Here is a 13551-nt window from a genome sequence, read left to right on the forward strand (position 1 = left end):
CCTTGTTCGGGAAAAACATTCGGTCTTGAGAATGCACGCTTTGTGTGAAAATGTGAAGATCGCATTAAGCCAGACTGTGTAAACAGAGAAGGTAGTGAGGATAGGTAATTGGGTTGGTTTATATTTAGAAGAAGGCTCCAGATTCTTGTCATTAATCAAGGCAGTCATCACAATGACCCCGCAGGGATGAGCGGACACGCTGTCACTGTCACAGAGCAGAACTGGGCTCACACAAACACATTATTACTTACTCCTGTGTTGACAAAAGTGCACAGAGAAACTTACGACTTTGATGTAGTAAACTTCTTGTTACAAAAAATGGAGAGTACTTCTGTAAACTAAGAGGTTAAGACCATGATCGTATTGTTATATATACAGCAGTTCTACATTTAGTCCAATGTGTATATCTACTGTATAATCTGCTGTATAAACAGACACACACACCTCACATATGCACTATGCAAATATACACTCCTCCCTCTCAAAGTAAAATAATGTTTGTGCCCTATAATTTCTGCCTTTCCCCTCTGGCCTGGTTTCACTGTCACCGAGGGCAGATTTTTCTTCTTTTATGTCTCCTCTCCTCCCTTCCCCCTTCCTTTTTTCTCCTTTTCCTTCTTTTTAATTCTTACTTATCTAATTTGGTTGCACATGAGCAACAAAACGGTCCAAGTTTGAAATCAACAAAGGTCTCAGGGTGGCACGTGTCCAAGATGCAGGCGTGTCAGCCAACTGGAGCAGGATGCCCGCTCAAAGCAGATTTTAGCCAGACCGCCTGTATAATTTTGGCTATGAGAGAGAGGTTGCAGCCCAGTCCGTCATGGCAGCATGGTGAGTAGACTTTTTTTTTTTTTAAGCAAAATGAATTTGACAGAAGAGAGATGACAGGAAATGTGGGGGAATGACATGCAGCAGAGGTCCCCCGAGGGTCTCCTACTTGGAACGTTGTGTTCCAGTGGCCGGCATGTTAACCCCTGGGTCTCTAGTGCACCCACGACTTTAAACTTTATGATAAATTGTTTGGATTGTAAAAGTAAAGCACAGATGAGTGTACAAAGGTCAGTTTTTTAGTACTGACACCACTGATTTTGAATAATTTCCTGCAACAAAAAAAGCTCCTTTAATGTGCTCATAATTGTGTTAAACCTTTATACTTAAAGAACAGCTATGTTGTCATTAGGGTTGTAACAAACCGTCGATCTGGATCAATACACAAATTGAATGATCAACAATTCAATGTGATCAATGCAATGCGAAAACAACACTCCAAATCACCAATTCTAAGAGGCACAATTATTTTGAAATTCCTTTTTGTGTCAACTTGTCCGTTCAAGCACGCCTCCTTCCTGAACACTCAACTGGTTCTGGTGCCAGGCAGGTAATGACAATGATGATATTTACTCTCCTCTTTGGTATACATTTACATTGCGGAAAATAAGTTGGATTTCGGAAGAAATGACAGGTCAACGGACAAACGGGGCATCTCACACAGCAGTCGGCTAACTTGTTGCTCTCTACATTAGCTGCTATGTTTCAACAGAGTAAGGCTGAAACTCAACTGGGGTGTATTGCCGTGTAGTGCACTGAGCTAAACCAAGTGAGTATGAAAAAGTATACATATAAAATGTAATTTGTTGAACTATGAGCAGAGGAAAAGGCCGCTAGCCAACAATTATTTTGTCCCCTTCACGGGAAATATCAAATTCTATACCTTTGTATAATGTTCTTGTTGCTAAGCCATGTTTTATGCGTGTTTTGCACTTAGTACTGTTGAGTATACAGAGATAAAAGATAGTTGATACCATGCACAACATCTCATACATACTGCCTATCAGTTCCATGGTTTAACAAGTGGCATGAAAGAAATCTATCATCTGTGAGGCAATGTTCTAGGTTCCTAACAAAGTTGAGGTAAAAAAGATTCAGGCTGTCTGACCCAGAAAGGATTTTTTGGCCATGTGATCATTTTCCGTTCTTTATATGTCCTGTTTGGGAACATAGACGTGGTTCCTCTGTGGCCAACTGAGGAGGCATCAGTGTGTAGATTTAGGCCAGGATCAGGCCCTACTGCACTGAGAAAAACAGTAAACAACACCGTATTTAAATTTGTGGCATTTAAGTCCACATTGCTGACGTCCCCGAGCTAAAGACAAAAAACATCCATCTGTGGGCTTCATGAACTCTTATCTACAGCATGTTTTAGATCCATATCAGGACAGTCCAGCGCAGTAAAACATCAGCTCTAATATGTTTGTACAACAAGACCGAAACCTTTCCTGTTGTTTTTCCATGAGCAACCATCAGGTTTAAAATAGCCTCATTTACGCAGACTAGTGGTAAACAATATTTATGTGATCTGAAAAAGCAGATAGGGCAGTCCCGAGGGGGGGGACACGCGATCTGATAGAGCTTTCAAGGGAACAAATTAGCCAGATGACATTAGAGCTGCAGTTTCATCATTTCTCAACGTCATATCTTTGACCGTAACTCTACAGATAAAAAAAAAAATACATGCTAGATTTACAGGGGGAGGATGGACAAGCTGGTTGTTTGGATTAAGATTGAAAGATTTTGCCGTCCGTTTCAGCGGACAAATTCGAGCAGGGTTAGATCAAGTACAAGCTGTGTTGTAAATAGATGGGAGGTCGTTTGTGATGAACTGAGACACACACCAAACTGTGGAATGTGACACCTTGGTCCTACCTCACTTCGTACCAACCTCACAGCAGCACAGAGGCCACCCAACAACAGTTGTTATGAAAACTTTGCATTTTTTCATCCTCTTAAACTCGAGCACCATGTTTTAAACTGCGACAGATGTGGCAAGATATTTTCGACAATCACAGTATTTACATTTATCTTTACAGCAAGCATGACATCTAACGCGTGAGATCCATCTACGTGAAAAAAATGATGTTATTGTGTAATTACTTTTGCAACAGCTCAGGAAATCCACACCAACTTTGACTGCAACTATTTTAATTATTGATTTATCTGTTGATTATTTCTGAAAAACAACAAAAACTGTTGTCTTGTTTTGTCAAAATAACACCAAAGCATATTCAGTTTATCACATTGTATCAATTAGTTGTCAACTGTTTTGATAGTTAATTAATCGGTTTGAGTAATATTTTAACTCCAATCTTGTGTCATTTTCTTTCCTCTATGACAGTAGATAAAATATATTGGACATTGGAGGACATCACCTTCGACATTTTTCCCCATTCTATCAACCAAGCAACTAATGATAACTAACTTAGAAATAACCGTTACTTGTAGCCCTCTTGTCAACCAACTCCCACTACATTTCCAACTATTTCCATATCCGACTCTTCTACAGAGATAAAGCAAAGTAAAGGGAAAAAAAGTACACGCCAAGAAAATGAAAAGAACAGCAAAGATTTATACTTACAGTTCAGCTCTGAGCCGTGAAGAAGTCCGACTCCATACAGAGGACAGAGTGAATGAGTTGTCACTCCCCTTCTTGTCCGCCTCACACAGCCTTGAGAACTCACATCACATCACCATCCAGGCTAACGCAGGCTGAGCTACTGCCCCCTCTGCCCCCTTCCTGACCAGTCCCAGCGGGCGGGTAAAAACAGTCACTGGGGTTCTGACCGAACGGTTCCTCCTCTGTCAGACAGACAGACACAGTGGTGCTGCTGCACACTATAGGCTCCGGCTTTCAGATTGATTACCTCGCTACACAAATGCACACAGCTACACAAATACCCACATGGCACCCCAACCCCCGGTGTACTGAGACTGAGACCCTGATCACATTGCACAGGAAGTGCATCTAAAATCAAATTTCGAGGTCCTTTCCTGACGTCTTTGTCGGTAAAGACATTTACCCCCACCGTCTTGGCAGTGTGGTGCAGCTGTTCCACCAGCAGCCCGACCATATTCGTGCTCTTTACTGCGGGGAAGCACAGGAAGAGCGTGCCACCTGTCAAAGCCACTAATGTACCTCAGCCCCCCGCTGTGTGGACGTCTCACTCCAACACAAAAGCCTGTGTTTTCTCTGAGCACGCGAGCACAGGTGGCTGGAGGAGGCAAGGTCGAGTTACAGCAGCGGCTCCCGACTCATCAAGGAGTCAAGGAGAGGGCACCCTCAGTCTGGCCAAGTGTACAAAGACACCAGTGCGTACTGTGGACGTGCAGTAAATATAGTACATAGGTTTAATATGGTTTGAGTGTAGTAAAATATAGTAAAAGGTTTTCTCCCCTTTCGTGCCTTATCTAATCGAATCAAATCTAATCAGCGCTGCAGGGCTGAACAGGTGAGTCATGAAAAAAACTTTTCCAATATTAAACACACACTGATAGATTTTGCTGTCCTTGAACAGACTTGCCTGGAAACCCACGCACAATTAGATCTGTTCAAACAAGAACTTGAAAACATACATCGAGTAAATACTGAAGACTGACTGATTTTGTCATGTATGTATGTTGCCCTTAATTGCATTTAATATATCTTTTTTTTTATTATCAAGACAATAGAAACTCTTCAAGGAGCAGTGTATAATTGCACTGTTACTGTTTCATTGATTGATCACATAGTGATGTGACGAGGCATGGGATGATAAAGATTTCATGTCATTATCATCCTCTCCAAAATACTTACGATTCATGATATCATTCCAATAATCATCAAAATATCTATAATAAAAACTAAGAATGCACTAAAATAAACAATTCTTAAAAGGTGCAATTTGTAAGAAATTATTGTAAGAAAATCATACTCATATCACTAGAGTAGGTGCTGTTTACTGTAGCCACGGTTAACTAGTTAGCTCAGTGAGCCCTGCAGTTAGAGTTCGGACTGGTGGCCTGAAGCACTGGGCATCTGTAGTACTTACAAACATCCATTTTTTTCCCGTAGGGATACAATGAACTAGCCGTGCTTTCAGCCATGATGACAGGTTCAAAATAAAACAGGAAATGAACATAGGACTGTACGTCATCAAGCTAGACAGCTTTTTCAAGTCATGCACGTGAGGATAATCATGATAATCCGGATAAAGATAATTTACCACAAGTAATGTAGTAGTGGGTTTGTTTTTTACTGCAATCCATGATAACATTTCTTAACATCCCATCCCTACCTGAGACAGGTTGTCAAACTAACCTAAAAGGCCATTAATAACCTGATCTGTAGTCATTAAGTGTAACTTACATTTCTATTTTAACAGGATTAAAATTCACCTGAAATTGCGAACAATTTCAACACTACAAACAGTCTGTATTGGCAATGACTGCCATCCTGTACATGAAATAGTGTACAGCAACAATGATGTTACGTAACTTTGCTTTGTTCTCGGATTAAGTGCAACTAATGGCAACAGCTTCAATTCTGACAACAAATAACACACATGCAAAGACAGAACAATGCCTCAGAGATCTGACAACAGTGAATAATTCCCGAGCGCCACAGAGCACAACTCGACCCAACAAACCAACACGGAATCCAAATGAATCCCAGCTAAAGCTGCTCAATTGTTTTTAGAGTCAGCACTCACCTCACACTGCTGCCCCTCTGCTTTGAAGTCTCCGACAACACATGGAGGAGTCGCAGGCTCTCTGGGCTCTGAGAGGCTGACAGCTGTCTAACCATCAGAGGAGAGGGCCAGCCCCCGAGTCCTGGAGGAACCTGACATGTTCCATCAAATGCACTGCTTTGTTGACTGAGGAGAATCACAATATTAAGGCTAGCCAGGCAGAAAGTTTCCCAGCCCCAGAGGCATCCCAATTCCTCGGCGGGGCGTAACCCAGTCGTTTTATCTGCACCCATCTCCCTCCTGTGTGTACACTGCGAGGGGGAACCGAGAGCTGTGCAACTCTACTGGCCTGCCGTGTCAACAAAGTCTAGACAACTGAACTCTACCTGTGCTCTCTGTCCCCCAACTTCCAGTTGTGTTTTTAAATGTCGGAAAAGGTTTTGATTGAGAGTCACATATGTTTTATTTACAAATCAACTCCATCATTTCATCCCGTTTCCTGCCAATTTCAAAAGACTCTAATCATCTTTCAACACCTCAGACTCTCTGTCCTGCTGTCAGCATTAAAATTAAAGGATTACAGATAAATGTGACAATGAAGAGATCAACAGAATCACAGCCGCGCTGATCTACAGAGACAATGCAGCGCCTGTCAGAGTAAACGGCCTCGAGTGCCTCTGATGGCAGCAGATGTCAGCTTGCATTGTTACACGGATTACTAGAGTCACTTAGCAAACACCTCCAGGTGCGCATTCCACACCAGGAAGGGGAAAGGTGGGAGCCGCTCCTCTGAATCAATAAAAAAAACGCTGACTTTTCTCTCCCTTGAACTCTGGGTGCCTGAGGAAAGACTGTGGGAGTTGGGTTAAGTACCCTTGCACCTATTTAACTGGACAGTCAAGAGAAGCTCCTCCGCTCTATAAATAGAATCTGTGCACCTTTGCACAAGGTGCATGAGGTCTAAGATGAAGGGAGGTGCGATGGGTGGCTAAGCTTTGGTCTGAACTGTACACCTGGTCTCCACGGGGTCTTTAATCTTTGGAGGAAGAAGCAGAAATTAGAGGCCTCTCTACTACATCCCTCACATCGGGTTTAACTACCGAGGGCGTGTAAACATTCACCACAAATGAATCACAGGCAGTCAAAGACAAAACACTGTGATGCAAGTCAAGGAGGAGAGTGTGGGAAGATTAACAGGTATAGACAGCCTGAATAATGGTGCTAAGAATAAGGTGGATAAACAAACATGTCTGCTTACTTCTCTCATGTTTGTTGTTCTTGCCTCAGCATGGTGACTACTGCTCGAACAATTAGCCAATGATTGGATCGGTCATCTAACATTAAAAAAAGGCACAATATGTGAGATTTGGCCTGAACTGTAGCTGCTGTTAGCTAGTTAGCTCAGTTAGCTGTGCAGCTAGCTGGGAGCTGTGTAGGAATGGGCAATTCAACCGTTGTTTCTTTCCTTTCTGTTGATTATTTTCGTTAATTTTTTTAACATTTTATACAAAAATTCTTACACATAGCTCCTTAAAGTCTCATATCAAGTCATAATAATAACAGCCTGTAAAATATGAAATCTGGTTGGTTTTCTTGGTTTCATATCACTGTAAATCAAATGCATTTGTGTTGTTTGGCAGTTAGCTTAAGGTGATGGTCATTTTTTGACAATATAATGGCTGAAGGAAGCTAAAGTTTAATCTCTACTGAAAACAAATGTGAGTCTGCATTCTTACAGGGACATATTCAATCAAAAAGGTCATATTTTGTAAAACTGTCCACACTGAACGTGCAGCTACATTGAGTTAATTGCTTTCTGGGAGAGAGAGAACAAAATAATCAGGCACAAGTCATGCTCTCATTTCCAGTAAACTGAAGGATGTACGACGTACCGATAACCATCACAGGACTCATTACAGGCCTCACTCTAAGTCTCTGCACCTGATAATCTGTACAAATAAATGCACATCTGAGAGGAGAGAGACGAGGAGGATGAGAGAGAGACGAAGAGGGAGAGAAGGAAGGGGGGGGGGGACGATAGGGAGGGCGAGGTGTTTCCTGTTTCCATTGCTCTAATTATACCTGTCTCTTGAGGATAGGGGCCTATCAGGAAGAGGAATTTTGTCATTGAGGAACTCCTCAATGACACAAGGCTCAGCGGCTTTACTTTCTCGTATGTACTTACATAAATCTGGCTAAGATAAAGGATTACGCCAAAGAGCATAACATGGAAAACACAAAGAGCCCACAGATACAGTAAGTATGAGGACAATCCATAATGAGCTTTACAAATACTCTAAAGTCTCTGTATGACAATGTATTAGTTTAAAATTCTGTGCAGATTTAGATGGGAAAATAATTTGTGCCACCAGTTCTGTGAAATGCCAGCAAGCTGCTCTCAGTCCTCGTTTAAAAGAGGAAAAATACAAGAAGAAATACGCAAAACAAACAACATTTTCATGCTCATTACACTGATGTGGTGTTACGCTAACTGTTGGTGCACCAGTGTCCTTTTGCAATTGAGAGCGCCTGTTTTTACATAAACTGAACGCTCGCTCCTTATGTTTGGGAGTCGTTGTCAGAGTAATGATTCCTTCCTGTTTAGAGATGCAGAGCAGATAGACGCCCGAAATTATGTGGCTGTTGAAAGATGCTGAGTCTAGGGGCAAAGAGCTTGTAGCTGCCAAAGATATTTTATCAGAGCACAGAACATCACAAACAGTTAAAAGTAGGTTGATTACTCTTACGATCTGGGACAACTTGCTTCTCAGCACAACTTGAACACTGCCCTCCTCTGGTGAAGGATACATAAGAAAAAAAAACAAAAAAAAACTTCCCTCTCCTGCACAATAACAACACATGCACCTCACATTAACTGTAGACTGCCAGACTTTCTGTCTACTGTAGTTCACAGCCAGTCAGTGGAAAACAATAAATCTAACAAACAACAATAGAGGAAGTTCCCATAAACTTCTGTCCCTGTAAACGTGCCACAAAGTGAAGAATATTAATAATCAGTTTGACAGCCCTGGTTTGTACTCAGCCCCCTTTTTATGTCCATCTATTAGTATGCAGAAGAGGAGAGGCAAGCTGAGAGGAGAGGTGGGGGGTTGATGGAGAGAGAGCAGACCGAGGGAGGGAGGGAGGGAGAGAGAGAGAGAGAGAGAGAGAGATCTGAGTGAGCAGCCCTCATCCAGCAGCTCTCATCGCCTGGCAACCTCAACACCGGGCAGAGAATGTGTACAGTGGTCTGCTTCTGCTTACTCTCACCATTACAGATAATTGCTTACAAATAATGGAAAAAAAACAATGGTGTGAAAACCAATTTCAACGTTATGCCATAGTCTTTAGATTACTTGAGTTTGCGGTAACAGAGGGAGATTTCTGAAACAGCAATTTAAGAGCCGGTCGCAGCGGTGGCTTTGTAAAGGGTTGTCATAAACTGCATTGGTGGCATTCACGCCAGTCCGTGAAAACTAGTGCCTGCATCTAAACAAACAGCCTTTTCTAACCATCGTCCATGCTTTTCACAGGTTGTTACACATGCATGACAATGTCTGCTTCATAATAAACATCTGGTGTTACGCTTCCATGTTTATGCTCTCATTCTTCAGAGGTTAACAACTTTGGTTTTTGCTGCACAACTTCAGCAAAATTTCAAGTTACATAACTAGAATGGCACTCAGTGAAGCATACACCTTCGCCAATGCCTATCAGTTCCTTTTATTCACATGAAAACATAGTCATTCACCTGTTTCTTTTACTCATCAGAAAATCCTGAATACGTGTCTTTATTCTGATCGGCGATTCTGGGCTGAGACCAATCCTTCATCCAAGTTTGATGGAAATCTGTTCAGTAGCCTTTGTGCAGTCCTACTGACAAACCGAACAACCAACTAGTCAAATGTACATAAGCGAAAACATGTCCTCCTCGGCAAAGTAAATTAATCTCTAGTAGGAGCCACACGCTGCAGGTACAGTTCAATCGCAAGAGTATAATGTCACGTTCAATTTGCACGTTACATAAGTGAAATATCCACATTTTACAGTACGTGCCATATCACATTTAAATTGCATCCAAATGAGCTGACTTTCATGTCAGAAGAGGGGACCGCTGCCAAGCGAAAGACTGCTGTTAAAGATGGCATTTTGACATTTGTAGGTGTGAAACCACTGGATACTTTCAACAAGCAGCTGTGACATTTTCCAGCCGTGTCACTGGGAGGAAAATTAGATAATTTTGACGTTATGTCAGGACAATGTCAGAACCAAGTCGCCAAAACATGATCTTTTCCTAAACCTCTCCAGAAGACAAGCACAAAATTCAACATAAAGGAACATAAGTTTCAACATGCGGTGTGCACAAACGTACAAAGCCAACATTTATCCTGCCAATTAGGTTAAGAGGAATCATACACCTTCCAGAGACTGAAATCGTCAAGCAGCAACCTAAAATATGAAGAACCGAAGGGCTGATTTCTGTCATCTGTCACTTCCTCGCCCTCACACACACTCGTCTATATTTGTCCAACAATGCGGTTCTCAGCCCAGCTCTTGTGAATGTATTGAATCCAACTCAAATTAGTCCTGAGAGAAGGCTCTTCCTCTTTTGTGTCAGCCTCGAGAGTCAAAATTAGTGAACCATTTTCCCTCCAGATTCAACTCTGCTCAGTTTAGGGCTTAATCAAGTGGAAATTGGGAATAGGGGGCCGTGGGGGTGGCCGGGGTTGGGGTGTAGGGGGGAGAATGGAGCAATTGTTCAGATAAAGGCCTCATGTTGAGTCCGCTTTGATGTTATTCTCCGGGGGGGATATGCTGAGGATTTTACAGTAGCATTTCACTGAGTTGCTTTTTAGCTGACCGCTGGCTTTAGAAAAAACCTGCAGCAATGCAGAGATGATGCAGGACCTTGATCACACCAAATGTTTTCCAAAGAGTCTTAGAGTCCACTTTTTTTTTTTTTTTCAAACGAACCAGCATGCAACCTCACATTTTCTGCATGTTTTTTTTTTTTTTTTACCCACCTCAGAAATGTTGCCTGTGTTTCCCCCTTCACATGGAACAATATCAACATTCAAGTGAGATTCCCCTCCGTTTGCCCCACGCCTATACAAGCAGACAGGCTCCCACTGGTCTATTATGCTGCAAAGCCTTTCTCATGCATGTCTTGAATGAAAGCCAGCGTATCGATGGTCTGAGGATAATCACGTTTTCCTGAGGCAGGCTTAGCTGCACTAAATAAGCCGCACAGCAGAAAAAAAATGAAAAAAGAAAAAAAACGGTGTCATGAACAAAACTGTAGTATATTTGGAGAAAAAGCTAGAGTGTCCTCTGTTTTATAAAGAAAAGTTCGTGCGCAAATGCTTCGTGCGCAGAAATGAAAAGCAGGACAGAGGAATGCATTAAAACAAAACAAGAGGAAATTTACTCTGAAGTGTTGACGGACGGGAGGAGAAAGTTTAGTTGAGTGAACTCGGAGGTGCTCGGACGTCTTTACCTTTCCTTCCTCCTCGCGTCGCGCTTCAGCAGGTGCACTCGGCGCATTTCGGAGATGCTGCGCCGTCCCGTCTCCAGACGAGGTCTCCTCTCCTCTCCGGCACTTGTTGCTGCTGAATCGACGAATCCTCCATGAAAGAACCGAGTCCCGGGGGGGAAAAGAAAAGCCTGCGAGGAAAATGCAGCGACAAACCTCCCCCTCCCCTAAAAAACCACAAAAAACTTGAAGTTGTTTTTTGTTTTGTGTTTTTACAGTGGGCTGCTGCGCTACTCGCTCACTTTGGGTGGAAGTTGGTGGTTGTCAGTGTTTAGTGCGGGGTTTTCCTCCAAGGCGCGCGCGCACACACACACACACACACACACACACACACACACACACACAAACACACACACAAAGTGGATATTTGCATTAGGCCGACCCTCCCCTCAGCCTTTCATAGCTGCCATTGTTTGTCTCAGTCGGGGCTCGGATTCAGTCCTTCCCTAAATCCCCTGACGACCGGAGCAGGGAATGCTGCTGCTGCTGCTGCTTTCTCTGAGCTGAGCTGCTGGCAATTAACAAAGAGAAGAACAAAAAGAAGGAAAGAAGCAACACGCTGACAGCATTTCATTTATATCGCAACAAACAAACAAAATATGGCGAATAAGTCTGAGCCGAGGGTGAGCCTACATTTTTTTTTTTTACTGCAGTTTGTTCCACTTGATGGCAGGTTTGGGAACAGGCAGACAGTTGTCACGTGGAACAGGCATGTTCAGCAAGGTGGCAGCTCAACTTGACCCCTAGATGGAGGTGATGGAAATACTGGAAAGACTCTAACCTTTAGGGCCCTAATAGCTCTTGACCCCCCCCCAACCAGGAAGGCTTAATTTAGAGCTTGTCCTTAGGGCCCCAATTTATGTTGACACCGTAAACTGTTATGTTCACCGGCACAGATTAGTTTCAGTGGATTTGAAATCAGTTCATACAATATAATATAATAATGGACTTTATTAAGTGCTTTGGGAATTAAGCAAAAGCAGGAAACTCGATTCAGTATTAGAGAACTGACACTCAGCGGTCGAGCCAAATGCAAGGAAGTCTTGTCCAAGGTGAGTTAAAACAAGAAGGCAGAACAGAAAAATGCAAAAACACGAAAAGGCTTGATGAGTTATTACGAGTAAAAGGAATAAAAGTGATAAAACAGGCAAAATTAACAGAAAAGGATGAGGGGGGGAGAAATGATTGAAAAAAATAAGAACATAAATAAGATGAATTAAAAATAGATAATTGATAAAAGAATAAAAACCGTAGAGGACTATTAGAAGACAATGTCACATCGAAGAGGTTAAGGACAGATAAGAAGATGATCACAGGTCTGCTTTAACTGTTAGCAGTGAATCGGCCATCTGTTGAATTCATACTCAAAAAAAGGGGGAAGCTCATAACCAGAGTAATCGCTAACTGCAGCTGCCCTTAGCTCGTAAGCTCACATAGCCATGTACCTAGTGGTCCAATTAGCCGACTCAAGTACGTCCAGACTGTGAGAGAGACCAGATTTCTATGTGTTGCTGTTGGAGTCAGCTCTTTTGTTTACATGTGGATCAGACGGTGTGTTTACCTTCATTTACACAGGAGGGTTGACTGAGCATGTGCACTCCTCTACAGTAACACCCTGATTATCAGAGCAGTGATTTTCACCAACACTGGCCTTGGACTACTGTATTTCAAACAATCTCAAGGAACATTTTCTCCCAGGTTCCCCGTTTCATTTCATGTCTTGTGTTTGCACCACACATCCCACATCAAGTATTATCCAGGACAATAGCTATATTCAGTATGTATGTCTGTGAACTCTGAGATGGACATTCAATAAATCAGCTCCTCTACAGCAGCAGCACCAACTTCACTGACATCTTCCTACAGTGTGTTGTATGTACCATTGATGGCTGTTTGTTGCCACCTAGTGGCAGACTCAAGCACAGGGGCAAATTAAATGTTGAACAGGGGTCTAAGTAACTATGCACATTTAGAATTACAACTTTGAGGTAACTGTACTATATTTGAGACTTTATTTTATGTCATGTTCTACTCCTACACAGTGCTGTAGCCAGGTTTTTGGAAATACTGAGGTCAGGCCCCCCAGCCCCACCTATACATTGAGAACATTTTGAAGACTTTAGTATGATTATCTGCATTTTTAAAAGACCAATAATGGCTTAGGAAATAACACCAGTGCCAGCACATAGATGGAAATGGGACAAATATTGTTAATATTTAAACTTATTTCTACACTAAAAAGAACTTAATAAGTAGTAATCGTGCAGCCAGCTTCTACTCCACTACTAGGGAGATATTATGCATTTTACTTCACAGCTATAGTTTTTATTACTAGAAGAGTTTTTAAAATATCATGTTTTATAATAAACTAAACTACCAAACAAGTTTATACAGCTGAAGTTATTAGTCGTTTAATCAAAAAGTCAGTTGAAAGAAAAGTAATTGGCAACTTCTCAAATTTTTCATGTAAAAACACACATAAATGTGAAGATTATTTTTACTTTCCCTGTGTTGCAT

Source organism: Sparus aurata, chromosome 17 (assembly GCF_900880675.1).
Source record: "Sparus aurata chromosome 17, fSpaAur1.1, whole genome shotgun sequence".
In the NCBI taxonomy this organism is placed as follows: domain Eukaryota; kingdom Metazoa; phylum Chordata; class Actinopteri; order Spariformes; family Sparidae; genus Sparus; species Sparus aurata.